A 21,004-nucleotide genomic window follows, 5' to 3' on the forward strand; every position below is an offset into this window, starting at 1 on the left:
TGTGTTGCTCTTTCCTTTTCTTTCTTTTGTTCTTTTCTATTCTTTCTCTTTCTCTTTCTTTTTTTTTACTTTGTGTTTTTAATTTCACTTACTCATCCAGCCAATCATTTAATATTATTATCTCCTATTACCATCAGGGTTGATAAGTACATGATACTAGTGTTAATATTCCCTCTTCTGTGCCTATGGCAGAGACTCAATTATTAATCACCTTGTATTCTTTCTTGCTAAACCTTGATGCAATCCCATGATCCTTCGCAACATGGCATCAAAGTACAAGAGTAGAATTTGCTCCCAGAATAAAATTAGTTGCCTTTCTTGTGAGGGTTGCAGGAACATAACAAACAACTCTAGTTCAGAGAAATCCGTGCTGTGACAGAGGAGCTGCTGCATAACCTAATCAGTGAAGAATTTAGTTCCTTTAATGGCATGAGGATGTCCAACTCACTTGAATGCTTCAGACCATGTTTTTTGTGCTATCCAGTACAGTGTGGCAGTATGTATTGAATGTCTGCTTCAGTAGTTGTCACCACATGCCACCGCATGCTTGTGTACCACATCTCAGATGTGCTTTCAGTTTTATCAGTTTGCAAAACTTGTTTTAGAAATCACAATTGGATGTGGCAAAGTCTCTCAGATGGGCTGTCAAGCCAAATAGATCTTTTGTTATATATACAGAGGCCCGATGGAAATGATAGCTGAGAGGCAGAGCATGGCATCATACTATGTTGTTGGCTGTGTCTGTGCTGGGAGAATGTGGGCACAGCTGGCTTCATGGCAACCCTTACTCTACCAATCAGGGATGTAAGCACATGAGCCGTCCGTCACATGCTCAGTGTTATGTTTCACAACAGCCAGGTGTGTCTTTGTTTGGCTTAGCTTTATTTTCACTTCAAAGTATGGAGGATCTGTTTCAGTACTCCTGCCATTAGTCTAATATGCTGATTTAAAAGTAGGTATTAATTTAATATCCAAATTGACATGGCCAAGAGACACCACGTGGCTTGGGGACATCTGAAAACATTTTGAGACATTTTATTCTGGATTCTTTTAAGTGCACCATATGCAATACGGAACAAGAGTCCTTTCACTTTGAGGACTTGTAGCGTAGATACCTAGAAGGGAACAATAATTAAGAAACTATTAAAAATATTTTCTCCAGAGACTATTGCCTTGATGATTTTGAAGTATTTACTGTAAAGGAAGCAACTGATGTAAAATGGAAATAAACAGAATAGATAGAACAGAGAAGAAAAATAGCGAACAATGCTTTGTAGACATCTCCATGAACCCTAGAGCTCAACTTCTCCTTGAAACTGGCTCTTCAATATGCATATATTATATCAGGCAAAGTGGTCTTTCCTATGAAAAGACACCTCAGGACCAGAAGGATCTTCTTGCTTTATAGACCTTTACTGTGGACCAGGCCATTAATAATAAATAATGCAAATGTAGGTTGATAAAGAAAAGAAGTGATACTATCAGGGCGATTATCTTGGAATACAAAGAATGACATGTAGACTGGCAGTGTGCTATTTTGGTAAGAATTCAGCTGTTGATCATCAATAAAAAAAGATTCTGTAGCTGTACAGCACACATGAATTTAGACTTACAAGAATTTGATTGCAATACAAACTTAAGTGAGAAATATTTGAAAGTCACTGTTTCTCTATGTAACAACAGTGGGTTGATACAATACCTTTCATCTAGGACCTTGAGCGCCTTAGTAATACTGGAATAACACAATAGGTAAGTGGAAGTCAAGTGATGTCATCTTGAGTCCAAAGGCACTGAATCATTTGCCGGAAAATTAAACTGCTACCTGCAGGACTTACTCCCAAGCATTGCTTCCACTGGATTTCAGACCTGGAATTTGCAGATCGTGTCATAAGCTTGAGGCTCTTTCCCACTCCCCAGCGTCCAGTTGGGGAGAAGGACCCCGTACCATATGTTGTTAACAAGCGCCTCCCCTTCCCTCCAGGTGACCCTGAAGTCTGGACCATGCTATTGGAATTACTGATCCAGATCCTTAAAACAATCTAATCCAAATTCCTCCTTTTACGAAGGGCCCACAAAGGATTAAGGTCTGGTTGCTAATTCCAAGATCTGCTCTTACCACCGCTACCCTCCCAGAAGACCCAGAAGTCCAGGAATACTGGAAAAAATTTCTCGTTTAAGTTATCCAGAAAAGCTTGAGTTAGTTTGTGGCACTCCCCCTATCCCCACGCCCCTTCCGCCCGGGGTCGTTAACCTGCATTCTGAGTGAGCCTCTCCCTCACACCATCTCTGATGTTCCAAAACAGGGAAAGAAAGTTGCCAGCCCTCTGCTGCCGCGGGGCCTGAGGGGGGAGGCGGCTGCTCCGCCCCCGGCGTTCGCGGGCGGGCTCGGCAGGAGCCGCCGAGCGGCGAGCGCGGGACTCGGCGGCCCACGGCGGGCGGGGAAGCTGCGGGGCGTGGTTTGCAGCTTTCCGTGCGCTTAGGAGCCGTGCGCTCCCTGCCGTGCCCCGAGCCTTCCGCTGGACCAAAAACGCGAGCGGGAGATCGAGCAAAAGGGGCGATCGAGAGAGCAAGGCTAGAGGGGCGCTAGCTCGGGCTGGCCCCAGCCCGCGCCCTCGCGGGGAAAGCAGCGGGTGAGCGCGGCGGCGGGGCCCCAGCACCCGGGTGCGCCCCGGAGTGAGCGGGCTGGAGTGGGGAGGGAGGGACAGTGGGAGGGAGGGGAAGGGGCGGGGGCCAGGGAAGGAAGGTCCCGGAGCCGGGGGCGGGGGCCGCCGGAGACGGGTACCGACTCGTTGTCGGGGTCCAAGTCCGGCCACGGGAAACTTTGCCTGGGTGGGGAGAGCGGGGTGCGTGGAGGGCGCCGCAAACTTGTCAGCGGGCGGGGCGCTCAGGGATTGGAGCGAGCGCCAGCGGGTGGCGTTTGTCTCTCTGGCTTCTTTGTGTCACCTCCGGGCCCCAGCCCGCCCGTCCGCCGGGCTGGGAAGGGGGTGTGTAGGGGGCTCCTCAGGGGGCTCGTTCTGGATCCCCCCCCCCCAGTCGCCCCTGTGGGCCCAGGCCCCAGCGCTCGGGGTCTGATTGTTTTCGTCCCCCGCGTCACGCTTGGGCGGGAAAGATTTTGAACGCCGCGTGAGATGGAGCGCGGAGAGCCGCGGCGCAGAGATTGCCAAAGCGTGGGCGGTGTGAGGCTCGCCCGAGACCCGAGGACCGGCGGCGGGGGCGCACCCGGGCTGCAGAGGGCGCGGGGACCCGCGGGGACCCGAGGGCCCGAGCACTCAGGGAGCCGCGGCTTGCAGGAAGCCAGGCACTCGGACGGCTCGGATTATAATTCCATTTTGATTGCTTGGGGTCTTTGTTGTCTGAAATTGCCTCGAGGGTCTGACGGTGACACCTTCTCCTCCTCAGGTTATTTTTCATCTGTTAAAGAAAAAGCGGGGGGTGGGGAACTTGTGGGGAACCAGTGCTGCTCGAAAGAACATTAGCCTCCTTATTTGATGGAGATTGAGAAGTCCTGTGTAACATTTGCCTTTGTGGACGCCTGTTATGTCTGAAAGTTATTATTTGTCCCTCCCCTAGTGGAAGGGAGCGTCTGAGCCAGCTGCCAGCGGGCACAATTGTGTACAAGCACCAGCAAGTCCGAGCCAAACCGAGCAGGTTCTTTCTGGCCGCTCAACACTTTTGCATCAATCTTTTCTTTTTAAAAGTTTGTTTGATTTCAGGCAACTTTCATATGCCTTTCTAAAAGTTTCCATAGCTCCGAAGTCCACCTTGCAGATATTACGTGGTTGTGCGACACGTTTAGGGTTGGAATGACAATTCTTTACCTCGCGGGTCGCTGCCATTGAGACATTGTCAACATTAGGAGAGAGAATCCACGTTTTATGAGATGGACCATTGGGTGTGTTTTTATACTTGGATGCGTGACTCCTTGAGTTTTCTTTCTGGAAAACTCTGCTGAGACTCACTCCTAAGGGCCTTACCCGCCCCCACCCACACCAAGGGAAAAGGGAACAGGTGTAATTAATCCTGATTTAGTTTTTCTGTTTTTCGTGAAGACGCTGGATACGTCAAAATAAAAAGTGGAAATTTAGTTGTTTGTCCACATGTTTGAGTGAATGATCTTTGTTGGGATTCTGTAACAGTGTGGTGATTGAGGGGGGTGGTGTGGAAGAGGGAATGGGGGATAAATGGCAATGGAAAATACAGTAAAATTAAAAAATACACATATGAAATAGAAAAGGAAAACAAAAATCAAACCAGTTGGAGTGGGCTCCGCCTTGTGCATTGTTTTAAAAAAAATAACGTGAATAAGTCCACCCAGTTAAACATTTTACAAGCATGTCAGTGCATTAGTACTAATTGCGTTTGCAGGATATTGCAGTCTGTTTAGAGAACTGAGTGAAAGTTAAATGTAAAGGTCAGAAATGGAGTCATGTCTTAATAAGTGAGGGAAAGGGTGAGAACGATTGGTTCATTTGTTCTTACTCATATGTTTTAAATACAACAGATTTTCAACAATTACACAAAATCATTCATTTACTCAAACAAGCTTTTATCGTATGCCAGCCCTGTGCTGGGCTCTGAGGTGCCAAATAATACCATTTATGGAATGCTTATTCTGTACCAGTAAATGCTTTACATTCATTGAATAAATATTTGAGTGCCTGCTGTGTATTGTGCTTGGTGCTGGAATTGTGACGTCCAGGAGAGCTGTGGTTCCTATATTCGTCCAGTGGGTGGATGGGCAGAAAGTGAAAAACATTACCAAGCCAATCATAGGTTTTAAAATGCAAATCAGATGACGAGGCTTCCCATCTCCTGTTAAGTGAAAGACCAGACCTGACAGTGGCCCCCAGAGTTTACCCCGCAGGGTTCTCCTCAGCCTCCCAAGGTAGGAAATTCTAGGCTACAAGTTTATCAACTTGATTGATCTTCTCAATGAACTAGTCATTGGTTTCATTGGTACTCTCTATTGTTTTTCTATTTGATTGATTTTTACTCTGATCCTTATTTTTTTCTTCTACTTTGGGTTTAATTTGCTCTTGTTCTAATTTCTTTAGGTCATTGATTGGTGACCTTTTTTCTGATGTAGGTGTTTAGTCTTGTAAATTTCCTCCTAAGTACTGCTTTGTTGACATCTCATAAATTTTGATCTGGTGTGGTTTCACTTTTATTAATTTCAACATTTTAAAATGTTCTTTAATTTTTTGACCTTTAGCCCCACAGAAGTATATTACTTAGTTTCCAAATACTTGTAGATTTTCCAGAGATCTTTCAGTTATGGATTTCTAATATAAATCCATTTGTGTGAAAGAGCATACTTTGTGTGGCTTGAATCCTTTCACATTTACTGAGAATTATTTTGTTGCCCAGAGGATAATTTATTTTGGTGTTTCATGCACCTGAAAAGAATGTGTACTCTAATTACACCATGTCAAAGGAATATCATCACATCAACAGGACTTACTGCTATGTTGACTTTGATCACCTGGCTGCCGGAGCAGTTGTCAGGTTTTTCCACTGTCAAGTTACTCTTTTCTCTCCCTTCTGTACCGTACTTTGTGGGAGGGAAGTCACTGTGCAGCTCCCATGTAAGGAGTAGAGAATTATGCTCCACTTCCTTGAAGGGTATTGCTTTTTTATCCAGTTTGACAATCTCTGCCTTTTAATTTGCATGTTTAGACCATTTATAATGATTATTGATAGGTATAAATGTATTCTGTTTTTCTTATCTGTTCTTGGTTTCTTTTGTCCTCTTTTTTCTTTCTTTGTTTGAATTTATGGAATGATTTTTATCTATTTTATCTCTTTTGGCTTATTAGGTTTTCCCTATTTTGTTATTTTAGTGGTTGCTTTAGGGTTTGTAGTGTATATTTAACTTATCCCAGTTTACCTTCAAGTGCATTGTATCATTTCAAGTAGTATGAAAACCTTGTAATAGTGTATTTCAATTTCTCTTCTTTTGACCTTTGTGCTATTGTCATATATCTTGGTTTCTGTCTGTTATAAACACCACACTACATTATTATTTCTGTTTGAGCAGTCCATTATTTTTTAAGGAGATCTAAGTAATAGAGCCATATATTTACCCATGCAGTTACACAGGTTATATTTTTATTCTAGTGTTGTTAAATGATAATAAAAAAATCACATACTGAGGTTATTGCATTCATATGTATGAATATAAATACACATATATACTTGTAAAGTTAGAATAAACTTGAAGTAGTGAAATTCAGGAACTGGAACTTAAGTTTATTTTCTTACACAAAATTCACTGAATTATCTCTGAGTAGATCTTTGCTGTATTAGGAAGATACTTCAGGATCCTGTATGGCAGCACAGCACTCAGTCCACCTGGGCTTGGAGAACTTCAGACAGGCACTGCTGAGTGTGCTGTGCTTCTCATCTTTCCTCTGAGCCGCGTTAGGAGGGGGAAGGTGGATTGGGAGAAGGAATCGGCCTGCCTGTGCTGACATTTTCCAGACCCTGAGAAACTTTGAAAGATAAGTTTGAAAGCATTTCTTTCTTTTGATGGTGGCTGAGATGAAAAGCACTCAGTTATAGCTCTTCAAGTCAAAGTAACACATTTGATAAGAGTGAGCCTCAAGCTGCTGCTTGTTAGTGTTCATTGATTGAGAACTGTGGCCTGCGATGCAGTTCTAGGATCTTTACAATTTGCCTTCTTGTTACTCTGGTTCCAGCTGACTTCTGTCTCCCTTTAGGTACTGCCGGTGCTTGCTGTTTGTCCTCAGTGAGTAGCTGCTGTCCACCTGAGTGTGTAGTACGTCTATTCTGAATGATAGTATACTGACAAATATTCAACTATAAATGAGTAAAAAAGCCTCCATTCATTCAATAAATTAATTTATTTCGTAAATAGTTACTGAGTTTGGGCTCTGGCACATCGATGCAAATTTATGTCCCTTGGCTTCAGAAAGCCTGCTGTCTAGGAAGAGAAAGGCCCACAAGCAGAGGGATGTTCACTCCACTGTGGTCATTGGTGGTCACTGCAGTGGAGACTTGAACAGGGCAATGGGTGTACGCTTAGAGCAGAGGCTCTCCACGTGCAGTCTGAGGACCAGCAGTGTCAACCCACTGAATCAGAAACCTTGAGGGTGACGTCCGGCAACCTGTGTTTAGCAAGCTTTCCAAGGGATTCTAATGCACACACAAGACTGTGAAATACCAGCGTAGAGGATTAGATGATTTCTGAGCTCTTCTCCTAACTCTGCAATCTATGGCTGTAGATAAATGTGCTATATCCCCCATTATACTGTGGAACAGATTCAAAAAGAGTCTAGAGGCTTTGGCTAGAAGTAAATGATGGAGATTTATTTAAAGGTCTTAGGGTTTGCACACCATAAACACAACTAGGCAAAAATCCAGATGTGTTCTGAAGAAGAAAGAAAAGCTGAGAGTTCTTATAGTAACAAGCACACCTGTGAGAAGAATCAGTCATGCATTCGTAGCCTCTGGATTGGTCCAAGATGGCACCTCTCTCTAGATGATGGCTGGTCTGGACAGTGGATATCAAATAGTTTGGACAGTGGGTGTCAGAGGGTCTAGATACACGAACATTCTTTCCTTAGTCTTTCGGCTGCTGCCCAGAGGGTTATCTGCAGGTTTGATGTATATTCAGGCATGGATGCAGGACTGGGAAGTTCAAAAGTTGAAGTTCCCAGGCTAGTTAATGCCAAAATAGAATCAGTTCCTCATACCTCAGCCTACTTGGTTTTAATAACTTAGCAGCTTGACCATAGTGACTCCGTTTACTCTCTTCCTCAGTATTTTACAAGAGCCATGTTGGCACCAATGAAATGTCACGTAAAACATTAATTGTGAAGTGGGTAAAACAGAAATTGGTACAGTTGTGCCTGACACTGGAGAAGTAGTAAATTAGATTTTTAAAAATTTTATTATGAAAAATTTCAAATATATTCAAAAGCAGAAATAATAGTGAAATGAGCTCCATGTAAACATTACCCAGAATCAATTAGTATCAAGTTCTGATGATCTGGTTTTACCTGCACCCTCACCTATCCCTGCACGCTGGGTTATTTTGAAGTAAATTCCACATATCATTTCATTTCATTCATCAATGATGAGATTTTAAATGATTTGAGCTATTAAGGTGCTAGAGATGAATTTGAAAGTGAATCATGTATAGCTTTTTCATGGTTATACAATAAATTATAAAAGTTTATCTGGAGTTTATTTACACAAAAGATGAGTAAAACAAAACAGTAATTGGACTTTTGTATATGTTATCTATTAACATCAAATTCATTAAAAATAAATATACTAGCTATAAGAGTGAAAACATTTTACCAAAATATTATATGTACCATCATTATAATAGCAATATATACATTATACTTATAGATAATGTTCCAGAATAGTAAGAAAATATACACCCATACACTGACAAAATTGAAATATTGTGTCAGAAGGAGAAACTTAAATTCGAAAGGCAGGTTTTTGGGAAGGGAGATGTTATAAGAAGGTTTTGCAGTTTTCTAGGCAAATTTTAACATTAAAAATTTACACTATAATCATACATTAAAAATTCCCATTACTCATTTCAGCTGTTATGTTGCCTCATGTAGAGAGAAAAGGTAATCAACATTTAGGGAGGAACAATACATCTTTTTTAAAAATCTACTCATCTTGGTCAATGTTCTGCACATATTCTTTTCATCAAGGTTAGAGATTCGTTAGAGCCAGGCTATCAGAGAGTTCTTGTTCAGAGGGAGGGGTCAGAGTTAATTTGCACAGACGGACTACCCATTTTCTCCCACTCTGGCTGTGGGGCACAGGTTATGATATCCTGAGGAAGAAACGATTGTATCATGACTGAAAAGCTCATTTTTGGCTGTGATAGTCTGACACATTAATTAATGGGTCATACAGTAGATGTTAGCTAATTATAATTTTAAAAATGCTAATTACTTAAAAGTGAGTTTTACCTTATGTGCATTGTAATGAAAGAAGGAAAGCTGAAATAAGTCAGAGAAAGATAAATACTATATGATTTTACTTATGTGTGGAATCTGAAAAACTAAACAAAGCAGAAACCAACTCAGAGATAAACTGATGTTTGCAGAGGGGTTGGGGGCTGAGAAGGTGAAGGGATTAGGAAGTACAAATTGGCCGTTGTTAAATAGTCAGAGGGATGCAAAGTACAGCGTGGGGACTACAGTCAGTAATTCTGTAATAACTATGTGTGTACGGTGCCAGGTGGGGACAGTCTTACGGCGGGGATCACTCTGTAAATTATATAAATGTCTAACCAGTATGCTGTTTACCTGAAACTAATATAATATTGAATGTCAACTGTAATTGAAAAATAAAAAAAATGAAGCTGTTCAAGACTGTCCCCATGCCTCCAAAACAACAACAACAGCCCACAACTCAAATGCATCTTAGCTATTAGTACCATGATAGGTTATAGCCGTGCATGACGAGATTGCTAGACTGAGGCATGCTAGAGCTTTTGGTTAAAAAATTTGAGGTAGATATTCAGAAAAAAACTTTTTAAAGAGGAATGACTATTATAAATTCTGCTTATAAAAGAGTTAAAGGTATGTTTTATTATTCGCACTTGTATGTTAAAAAAAAGGTTACTAGCATTCTGTTGTTTGAATATCCTTTGTAGTCCCACATTTGATGACACAAAGGATTATTTCTCTGTTAATGGACCTGTGTTTCAAAGAAAGTCTGTTACCTTTGTAGTCTTTGCATTTTTTTTTTATTGTAGCAAGCTGCATGCAACCCAGTTGGGTAACAATTAATTTTATAAATAGTGCTTGGTCCAGGACTGACTAGATTACCTTCTGAGCCTAATGAAAGGAAACTCCCAAATGCTTCTAACCACGGGTTGATGCTTTGATTACAAGACTCTGTTGGTGATGGCTTCTGAAACTCAGAGGTGCACTCACTCCTTTCTGAGTCATCGTGTTGTCTTGCAGTTGGCTTTGTGTTTTCCTAGCAACCGCTGCTGACGTCAGGTTTGAGCAGGGAAGTATGTTTTCAAATGATCCAACATATTCTTTCAGGTTCTATGTGCCTGTTAAACCTTGTAAACTTAATGTGTGTAACACAAAAGGGAAAGATTTCATTGCAGATCATTTTGCTTCTTGTCTGTTTTTCAGAGGGGTGGGGGTGGGGTAAGAAGGAGAAAAATAAGTGAGTCTGGAAGTGAGTCTGTGGACCTGCTTGTTTATGCCCATGGCCTGGAGAGGAGCGAGAATGGCTTCCATGGGCTGACAGGAGAATATAATTTACTGGGTCCTTGATCTTGAGTAATACTCCCATGAGTATCAGCATTAAAAGGAACAAGTGAATTTTAGAAATGTGTGTGGTATAGTGTAATGGTTAAGAACTTGCTTCTGAAGTCAGACTGGGCTTGGTTCCAATTCTGGCTTTACCGTATACTTGCTGTATCACTTGGGCAAATCACGATCAGACTGAGTTTCCTCATCTGTTGAAACAGAGGCCAAAAAACGACCTACCTTATAGCAGTGTTATGAGTATTGCTGAGATAAGTACAGATAACAGACAGACAGTGCAGTACCTACAGGTGAACACTGTAGAATAGAGGAATAATTGCTAGTTATTACATTCAATTCGGGTTTGGGGAACAAGGGGCTAAGTGATGGGTATTTAGGGGTGATCAGAAATCAACCAGATGGGGTCCCTGTTCTTCAGGAACTGGGGCAGATAGCCTTGTAAATGAGCCATTCCTGTATGATACCAAATGAAAGCGCCAACAGAAGTGCAGGCTTTGTGGTTAAATCTTGGGGAGTTTTGCACACAAAAGTATTTGGACTCCCTCCTTCTTGTCACTGGGGCACCACAGCAGGTGCTCAGTGTGAGCTCTGTTTCATGATAATGTTCTGAAAGATGTATTGGAGAATCAGGGAATTCAAATACAAGAGTGTTTTCAGAAATCCAGGTGAGTGATGAGAATGGAGTCAGAGGGCATTAAAAGGTGGTGGGAGAGAGAATTCTTAACTTGGTGCCATTAGTTGAGAGAGGGAGAAAGGGTGGGAGAGAGTGATGGTCTGGCAGTGGGGTGGGCTGACTGGTTCTTTGAGCTCAAAGATCAGTGGACATGTGGCTGGCCATTGGAAACGGAGTTCTGAAAGAAGGAAGCTCACGTTTGTTGTGCACCTGCTATGTCTCAAGGTTTATGCTGAGTTTCTTCACAAATCATTATTGGAAGCAAATAGTATTTTTATGAACGGAGAAATAGAGACTGATCAGAGGTCTGACATTATTTAAATATCTACCTTAATTTCAAAGCACTTCTCACTTTTATCTTTCTCTTCAAGCTCTTTGCAAGTGAGAGGAGAGCCAGGGCTAGAAAGAATGAATGAGTGAGCACTGAAGGCAGCAGGCTTCTCGCTGGCATTTTTTCATCAGTTTCCACATCCAGGCTGCCACTGCAGTCTTCACTGTGAGGAGAGACAGACTGTCCCTCTAACTGGGTGATTCGAATTTGGTGCCTGAGGAATGTCAAGGGAGCTTCATATTCAGTCTCCAGTTCCAATATTACTTTCCTTTTAGTGCTGCTTGAAGGGTAAAGTCCTTCGAGATTTCTTTTCTCTTGCTTTTAATGAAATGGAAGTATTTGGATAGGAGTTGGTAAAAACTTTATCAAATGAGCCTTGTTTGAATTGAATTGAGGAGGATGAGAGGGGCAGAGTGAATGCTTTTCTCCTTAACATTAACCCCTTCGTTAGATGACGAGACGTGGAATCTGAGGTCAGGCTTGTGGGTACAGATATTAAATCTGGAAGACTATGAGCATTTCTTAAAAGTTTATTTTTATTATTACAAAAGTTCAACAACACACACACAACCATATACATGTTTAAAAAGCAAAAGCCCCTCATATTATTTTCACTTCCCATTTCTGCAGTCTCTGTCCCTAGAGAAAAAACACTGTGGATGGTTGTGTTTATCCTGTTTGAATGTTTATGAACACTTGAAGCCTGGGCAAAGCAGTAATTATGCAAAGTGGTTGGGCTTGTGCTTTTTCCTTTTTACCTAGGCATTTGGTATCAGGGTACATTACTGAGGCTTCATAAATAGGAGTTCTTTTAGACTGTGTTCTGAAAGTCCTGTAAACATTAAATGTAATTCCATTTAAGTGCTCTTGATCACCTTTCAAATCAGTGACATACCTAGGGTTAGAATGCAGAGACCTTGAGCGTCTTCTGTGTTGTTAAACCAGTTTTGTTAGTTAATTTATTACACAAGTTTACCAGTTAACTGCCATTTCAACAGTGAGCAAAAAGCAGGTTTCATCTGATTTTTTTTCCAGAGGAAAAAAAGAGAATTTAAATTAACATAGGCCCATTTTAGTTTGGTCACTGTATTAGTGTTAATTACTTCCTGTGTTGAGTGATGATATGACGTGTGCTGTGGTAAATTTCTCAGTAGAATCGTGGGATATGTGAGTAGATCAGTCAGATCTTCCCGGTGGGAAGTTTCTTTTAATGACATGGAGTGTGGAGCCTGCATTCTTCAGTCCAAGCAGGTCTTGCCAGTAACCTGCAGCTTGGTCTTGGGCAAGTTAAATGTAACTTCTGTGTTTCCCTGAATGGGGTAGATAATGTCTATCTTATAGACTTATAAGGATTAAAGAGATGCAACATGTAAAATATGTGGCACAAATGAAGTACTAAATAAATATTAACTCTTCTTGTTACTGTTTTATCATTATTATCAAATAGAGAACCTACGGATTTGGAGAATTTACCTGTTACTACTTTCAGGTTAAGACAAGGAGACGTCACTGATAATTTCACTTTTATGGCACTGTATATTGTCAGATGGAATGTGCAAATATTGAGGTAATGTTTTTTAATCAGCTACAAATCTAGTCGGTTTGCTTTGTAACAAAATAAGTTGGAAGAGTTTCAACTAAAGTTTTACATGGGATTTTGTTTTGTCTTAGTGGCTCTACTTCTCGAGATCCTTCAGTGGTTCTGCTTTTTTTTTTTTTTTCAGGAAAATATGGCATGTGTAAGACATTGTAGGGGCAGTGTTCTAATTGTATACTGATGGGGAGAAATCAATTTAGATTGTGTTTCTTTTTCAGGGTTTTATGTTATTTTGTGTTTTGGGGCTGGGGACAGGTAAATGGATATTTCTAGGAGGAAAGCTTTGAGAGAAGGGAAAAATGTTTCTTAGAAATCTCAAAATTGTAGTCTGAAATCCCACAAAGACAAAATTTAAGAATCTTGTAATCTGAATTATTGGAGGTTAAGTGGTCAGAAGGATTAGTCTTGTTTTTGGAAGTCTATCTTCACAGGAAGGTACATAATTTTTAACTATTTTAATGAACCAGAAGATAGATTGAATCTCAGGAGTAGACAGAAATATAAATATTTTCAATCCAGACAAACCCTGACTAATGTGGCTTAGTGGGTTGAGCCACTGCAAACCAGATGTCGTTGGTTTGTCCTGCAAACCAGATGTCACTGGTTTGATTCCCAGTCAGGACACATGCCTGGGTTGCAGGCCAGGTCCCCAGTAGCGGGCATGATGAGTCTCTCCAACATCAATGTTCCTCTCCCTCGCTTTCTCCCTCCTTCTCCTCTGCCCCAAAATAAGTAAATAAAATCTTTTTAAAAATCCAGAGAAATTTCTAATGGAGTCACTAGACATGTTGTAACAACAGAGATAACTTAGTATATACAGAAGTGCATTCTGTTCTGTTCTTTCCCTGAGGTGATGTGATCTTGTATCAGATCTCAAACTTGTACCCACAGAATTGGCAAATATGTATCTTTAGGGAAAACTCAGAAACAAATAATTCTGGTTGTTTCTCTTCAAGTGAGGAACTTATGCCATCTTTAGAAATGCAATGCAAACTAGTTTACAAACTCTCTAGCAAGTCACTAGGGAAGCCTAGGGGAGGGGATGATTTCACAGAGTTTTGCTGTTTCAGAAATCAAATCTGTTTTTTGGAGACACCCTCTATTTCCATAGCTTGATTTAGCAACTTTTTAACAGTTAGTGTTTGTTAAAGAGTTGCACTGCTGAGTGGCACCCTAGAAAAAAACAGCTTCCAAATTACACAACAATTAATTTTTCATCTGTCCCCCCCCAACCCCGCCCCCGCCAACCTCACCATCTACTTCCCCACTTACCAGTCAGAATGCTAAGATTTAATTTAATGGTTAGGGAAGACTGGGTGGTAAGCATTTAGTTAGAGCTTAACGTTTATCAATACAGGTGCACGGTAATGGATGGTTCTTTGGAAATAAAGAATTAAAGAGAAACACAAACTCAAAAAGGACAGAAAGGCACTCTAATTTTGAGATTTGAATAAAAAAAATTCCCTTAGAACAATTTCCTTAAACTTATCGTATGAAAACCATAATCTGAGTGGTTAGAGGATATGTCATTTACTTTTTAATTTTATTTTATTTTTACATTTTTATTTATGCTTTTATTTTTTAAAATTTAGTTTTCAGTTACAGTTGCTATACAATATTATATTAGTCTCAGGTGTACAACGTAGTGATCAGACATTTATATGACGTATGAAGAGATCACCATGATAAGTCTAGTGTCCATCGGATACCACACGTAGTTATTATAATTTAATTTTTTTATTTTAAATCATAGCACATTTTAAAACTAAATTTTGTGTATCAGATCTGTGATTTACAGATTAAAATCTACAATGATTTACTGAGTGATCTAAGGGTTTGCTAGTTTATTTGCTTTGTACGCTGTGCAATTCTTGGTCAATGATTAAATAAAGTTGCATTGCAGGGAATAGAACAGGACTTTTTAAGATGAGTTCTTCAGGGTGTAAGAAGCAATGGTTACTAATAGGAGAGATCAAAAGTTGAATAAGTTCAGTTATCATAAGATACCAGTTATAAATTTTTTTAAAAAGATTTTATCTATTTATTTATTTGAGAGGGGAAGGGAGGGAGAAACAGAGAGAAACATCAGTGTGCGGTTGCCTCTCACATGGCCCCCACTAGGGACCCAGCCTGCAACCCAGGCATGTGCCCTGATTGGGAACCGAACCAGCGACCCCTTGGTTCACAGGCCCATGCTCAATCCAATGAGCTACACCAGCCAGGGCCCAGTTATAATTTTTTTTAAAAGATTTTATTTATTTTAGAGGGGAAAGGACTGAGAGAAACATCAATGTGTGAGAGAAACATTGATGGGGCCTCTCGCACTCTCCCAGCGGGGGACCTGGCCTTCAACCCAGGCATGTGCCCTGACCAGGAATAGAACCTGCAACCTTTCAGTCCGTAGGCGGGTGCTCAATCCACTGAGCCACACCAGCCAGGGCCCAATTATAAATTCTAATCCTGGATCTGTCCCAGGCAGTTTTATTCTCTTGGATAAATCACTAATGTTACTGGTCTCAAGGTTCCCCACCTCAGGAGCATCATGACTATATAAAATAACCTGTAAGCACAACGAAAACAAGTATGTTCTGTCTTGGATCAATTAAACTGCCCACTTTTTATGATATCCATTGATCCTCTGGCTTAAACCTAACAAGCTGACTCTCAAAGGTCTACCATCATCACAAGGGAGAGAGGTTGATGGGATTAAAGACCGTTTCTGGGGTAACTTTAAAAATGTGCCTGTGCTATCCACAGTGAGCCAGTGAGTCTGGGCTCACGGATGAGTTACACCTTGTACAGTGGCAGTAGTGGTGGGTAGTTATTAGAGCCCAGAGTTCAACATGCATCATGTTGAATTCAGTTCAGGATTTGAGACTGAATGATGCCTAAACCATCTTAATTCACAGATCCAAGGTCATATCTAAAATTAGTCTATCCAGCAAAGCTATCATTTAGAATGGAAGGACAGATAAAGTGCTTCCCACATAAGGTCAAGTTAAAGGAGTTCATCATCCCCAAGTCCTTATTATATGAAATGTTAAAGGGACTTTTCTAAGAAATAGAAGATGATAAAAAAATATGAACAGTAATCAGTGGATTGAGTGCCGGTCTAAGAACCAAAGGGTCATGGTTTGATTCCCAGTCAGGGCACATGCCTGGGTTGCAGGCCAGGTCCCCAGCAAGGGGTATGTGAGAGGCAACCACACACTGATGATTTTCTCCCTCTCTTTCTCATTTCCTTCCCCTATCTCTAAAAATAAATAAAATCTTTAAAAAAATATGACCAGAACTTCCACCCAAGATGGAGGCATAGGTGGATGCACTGTGCCTCCTCGCACACCCAAGATAGGAACAACAACAATTTAGAAACAGAATAACAACCAGAACTGACAGAAAATTGATCTGAATGGAAGTTGGACAACCAAGAAGTTGAAATTGACCTGTTCATCCAGACTGGTAGGAGGGGTGGAGTTGGGCACCTGGGCACCAGTCGGGGCGCAGAGAGCAGAGACCTTTGGGACCGGCGCGTAAGGCCTTCAGGGGCGAGTAAGGCATCTGAGGTGTGCAAGACCAAAGTGGGCAGACCCTGAGCGCGCAACTGGCAGCTGGCAGACCCCGGCCGAGGGGTGGCAACTGGCAGTCCCAGTGAGGTGGCGAATGTGAAGCAAAGCACTGCATGCAACCCAGGATCCCAGCGCTGAGAAATAGAGCCTCGGGACACTGATTGAGGACACCTGTGGAAGTTGAGGCACACAGAGAGACACCCAGCCTCACAGGAGAGGTTTTTGGACGGTCCCACAGCATGCATAAGCCCACCCACACGGGAATTGGCACCAGAGGGGACCAGTTTGCTTGGGGGAAGCAGCAGAAGGGACTGAGGTCCCAAGGAGAACGGAGCAAGTGCCATTGCTCCCTCTCAACCCCACCCCCACCCACAACATCACAACCCAGTGACTGGGGTGCCCAGCCCTGGTGAACACCTAAGGCTCCACCCCTCACCGTGACAGGCGCGACCAGACCAAAAAAAAAAAAAAAAAGAGAGAGAGAGAGAGATGGGTCAAACAGAAGACCAAATAAAAGCCCCAGAACTCATCTTCTTAAGTGACTGAGAGATAGCCAACCTATCAGATGCATAGTTTAAAACACTGGTGATCAGGAAGCTCACAGAATTGGTTGATTTTGGTCGCAAATTAGATGAACAAATGCAGGCTACAATAAATGAAATGAAGAAAAATACACAGGGAACCAACAGTGATGGGAAGGAAACTGGGTCTCACATCAATAGAGTAGACCAGAAAGAAGGAAGACACAACCATATAGAAAAGAATGAGCACATAAGAATTTTAAAAAATGAGAGGCTTAGGAACCTCCAGGACATCTTTAAACATTCCAACATCTGAATTATAGGAGTACCAGAAGGGGAAGAGGAAAAGCAACATGTGGAAAAGTTATTTGAACAAATAATAAAGGAGAACTTCCCCAATCTGGCAAAGGAAATAGACTTCCAGGAAGTCCAGGAAGCTCAGAGCATCCCAAAGAAGTTGGACCCAAGGAGGAACACACCAAGGCACATCATAATTACATTAGCCAAGGTAAAAATGAAGGAGAGAATCCTAGAAGCAGCAAGAGATAAAGAGACAGTTACCTACAAAGGAGTTCCCATCAGACTGTCAGCTGATTTCTCAAAAGAGACCTTACAGGCAAGAAGGGGCTGGAAAGAAGTATTCCAAGTCATGAAAGACAAGGACCTACATCCAAGATTACTCTATCCAGCAAAGCTTTCATTTAGAATGGAAGGGCAGATAAAGTGCTTTTCAGATAAGGTCAAGTTAAAGGAGTTCATCATCACCAAGCCCTTATTTTATGAAATGTTAAAGGGACTTATCTAAGAAAAAGAAGATTAAAAAAAACATGTATAGTAAAATGACAGCAAACTCACAATTATTAACAACCACACCTAAAGCAAAACCAAAAGAAACTAAGCAAACAACTTAGAACAAGCAAAGAACAGGAACAGAACCACAAAAATGGAGATCACATGGAGGGTTAGCAACAAGTGAGTGAGAGAAGAAGAGAGGGGTAAAAGGTACAGAGAATAAGTAGCATAGATGGTAAATAGAAAATAGATGGGGAGGGCAAGAGCAGTATGGGAAATGTAGAAGCTGAAGAACTTATGACACATGAACATGAACTAAAGGGGGGGAATGTGGGTGGGAGAGGGTGTACAGGGTGGAGGGGAGTGAAGGGGGGAATCAGACAACTGTAATAGCATAATCAATAAAATATATTTAAAAATATGACCAGTAAAATGAAATAAACTCACAACTATCAACAACTGAACCTAAAACCAAACCAAACCAAACCAAACCAAACCAAACTAAGCAAACAACTAGGACAGGAACAGAATCACAGAAATGGAGATCACATGGAGGGTTATCAGCAGGGAGGGGGAGAGGGGAGAATGGGGGAAAATGTACAGAGAGTAAGAAGCATAAATGGTAGGTACAAAATAGACAGGGGGAGGTTAAGAATAGTATAGGGGATGGGAACACCAAAGAATGTATATGTGTGACCCATGGGCATGAACTAAGTAGGGGGTGATGCTGGTAGGAGGTGGAGGTGCAGGGAGGAGGGGAATAAGGGGGAGAAAAAAGTGGGACAACTGTAATAGCATAATCAACAAAATATATTTACAAAAGAAAGAAAAAGAAACAAAACATTTCACCCTGGCAAGTGTGGCTCAGTTGGTTTAATGTCCTCCCGCAAACCTAAAGTTACTGGTTCAATTCCTGGCTGGGGCATGTGCCTAGATTGTGGGTTTGGTCCCAGGTTGGGGTGCTCATCAGAGGCAACCAATTGATGTTTCTCTCTCCCACATTCTCCCTCCCTTTCCCTCTCTCTAAAATCAAAATAAAAATTTAAAAAACCCAATAAAATATTTGTAACATGATGTGACCCTTTCTTCCTCTTTAGAGATAGCTGATTAATTTAGTGTTCATCATTCTCAGGCATTTCTTTACAATTTTGTTTAGTATGAATGTTAAGGGTGATTTTCAAAGTCTTTGGGCAACTGATAGCGCCACACATAATGGATACTGACCATGAACACCGGATCCAGACAGCATGGGTCTTAGCAATATTTTAAAGGTTGTATATAATTCACATCATTTTGTAATCATTCTTCGGCAAGTTGCTTTTTTTCCTTCAATTTTGTATTTGTGAAATGCATCGTATTGCTATATATAATTCTGATTCATTCATTTTCTTGATTTTTTTAATTTATTGACGAGAGAGAGAGAGAGAGAGAGAGAGAGAGAGAGACAGAGATGTTGTTTATTGGTTGCTTCTTGTGTGTGTCCTGGCTGGGGATCGGACCTATAATCTTGGCATGTTGGGGATGATGCTGTGACTGACTGAGCTACCCAGCCAGGTCAGATTCATTCATTTTCATTATTTAATATTTTATCGTGTGACCGTGCTACAGTTAGTTTATCCATTCATGTATTTATGGATATTTGGTGTGTCTTTTTTAATGTTCCCTTCTAGGACTCACCTGTTCATATCTTTTGCTTATTTTCCTATCCAGAGGTTGTTTGTCTTTTTTTAAAAATTGATTTTTAAGTATATTATTTCTGTGTTGGCTTGGAAACTATTGTTTAATAAACAAGTATTCATTAATATGTGTACTTAAAAAGCCACATAAAACCTATTGTAGCTTTCCCCTTTCAATATTATTGGAGCTACATATATCTGTTCACATTTGAAAAGGGACTTTCAATATCCTCTGATCTGACTGATGTGAAATACACTAGTGGAATTGTCTGAGTGTTCATATGCCTGTGACTATAGATGTGAATGGATTTGACAGTCTTTACCTTCCTGATTGTAGAGACTGATTTAGCCCTGGCGGGTGTAGCTCAGTGGATTGAGCACAGGCTGCGAACCAAAGCATTGCAGGTTTTATTCCCATTCAGGGCACATGCCTGGGTTGCAGGCCATGGCCCTCAGCAACCGCACATTGATGTTTCTCTCTCTTTCTTCCTTCCCTCTCTAAAAATAAATAAATAAAATCTAAAAAAAAACCCCAAAGCATTTAATAAATATTAAAAAAAAAGACTGATTTAATTTTCCCATATTTACATGGTTATGCAGGTGAAGAGGTTGACTTCATTGTACTCTAAAATGTGGGAGGAAAGCCTGTGTAGAAAATTATAAAATCCTCATTTTTTTTTACCTTCACCAAATCAAGCTGGATAACAGATGGCACCCTTGCTTCCTCAGTGAGCTGTGGGTGGGCCACAGAATAGAACGGAAACTGTAAAGGGACTGGGAGGACTCAGGCCATTGCTCAGGAAGTTCCTTTCCACAACTTTATGTAAGCTATCTGGGTTGTTCATGATTCGGCTCTTCCCCACTTTTTCCCTCCAGTGAACAGTGACTTGACAGAGATACATGTTAGGCTGTTTGTTCTTTTGTTGGCTACTTGTGTCTCTTTCTGGCAGGTCATTCTTTCAAGGACTTTAAGCACCAGGATTAGGACAGTTAAATCTTTCCTTGACTTGGAAAGTGTAATCTTCCTATTCATTCTGCTTTCCTGGCTTATTTGCTTCCTTCTTTCTTTTTACTTGCAAATGACTTTCATCTACTAGATAGCCATCCTTCAGAGCATCCAAACTTTGCGCATTTCAATTTTTAAATTTACCTTGTGAAAATTCATTTTATTTTTTATTGTATTTTTTCCATTACTATTTATCCCCGTGTCCTTTTCTACCTCCCCCTCCCCCCACAAATACCACCCTGTGCCTATGAGTTTAAAACTTTTTTTGTTGTACAAAAGGGCATAAATATTTAAAAATACTTTAGTACTAGAGGTTGCCTTTTGCTGGAGCATCACCTCCAGTCCCCATCCCCTCCCCCATTAGAACAGATCCCTCAGTGACCGCCCTGCAGTCCCGCCCTCCACCTCTCCACTGCTGTTCTCCCACCCTCCCTGCCCCCTAGGCCTCCTTTGTTGTTGAGAGCTAACAAAATACTGTAATTTGCTGGAAATTACAGGTGGAGGACAGGCCAAGGGATTCCTGGCAGAATTTCTATAACCTGCCTGAGCTCTCTTC

The 21,004-nt window shown here is 41.2% G+C and overlaps 1 protein-coding gene and 1 long non-coding RNA gene across 8 annotated transcripts in view; one reads left to right on the forward strand and one right to left on the reverse strand.

Annotated features, from left to right (window-relative positions):
- Window positions 1–1,019: 1,019 nt before the first annotated feature.
- LOC123808105 lies at window positions 1,020–2,391 on the reverse strand. The gene is made up of 3 exons (XR_006783761.1): window positions 2,252–2,391; window positions 1,700–1,866; window positions 1,020–1,115 (listed from the first exon to the last, which is right to left on the reverse strand). It is a non-coding gene; the product is annotated as an uncharacterized LOC123808105 (long non-coding RNA).
- A 106-nt stretch (window positions 2,392–2,497) lies between these two features.
- Window positions 2,498–21,004, forward strand: part of SYNE2 (spectrin repeat containing nuclear envelope protein 2) — a 289,942-nt gene continuing 271,435 nt past the window's right edge. For all 7 annotated transcript variants that reach the window (XM_045822428.1, XM_045822429.1, XM_045822433.1 and 4 more), the window contains exon 1: window positions 2,498–2,630. The gene's annotated coding sequence lies outside the window, so the exon portion shown is untranslated. The remainder of the gene's footprint in view (window positions 2,631–21,004) is intronic.

This window comes from Phyllostomus hastatus, unplaced genomic scaffold, assembly GCF_019186645.2.
Source record: "Phyllostomus hastatus isolate PE091 unplaced genomic scaffold, TTU_PhHast_1.1 phas_scaffold_501, whole genome shotgun sequence".
NCBI classification, from domain to species: Eukaryota; Metazoa; Chordata; class Mammalia; order Chiroptera; family Phyllostomidae; genus Phyllostomus; species Phyllostomus hastatus.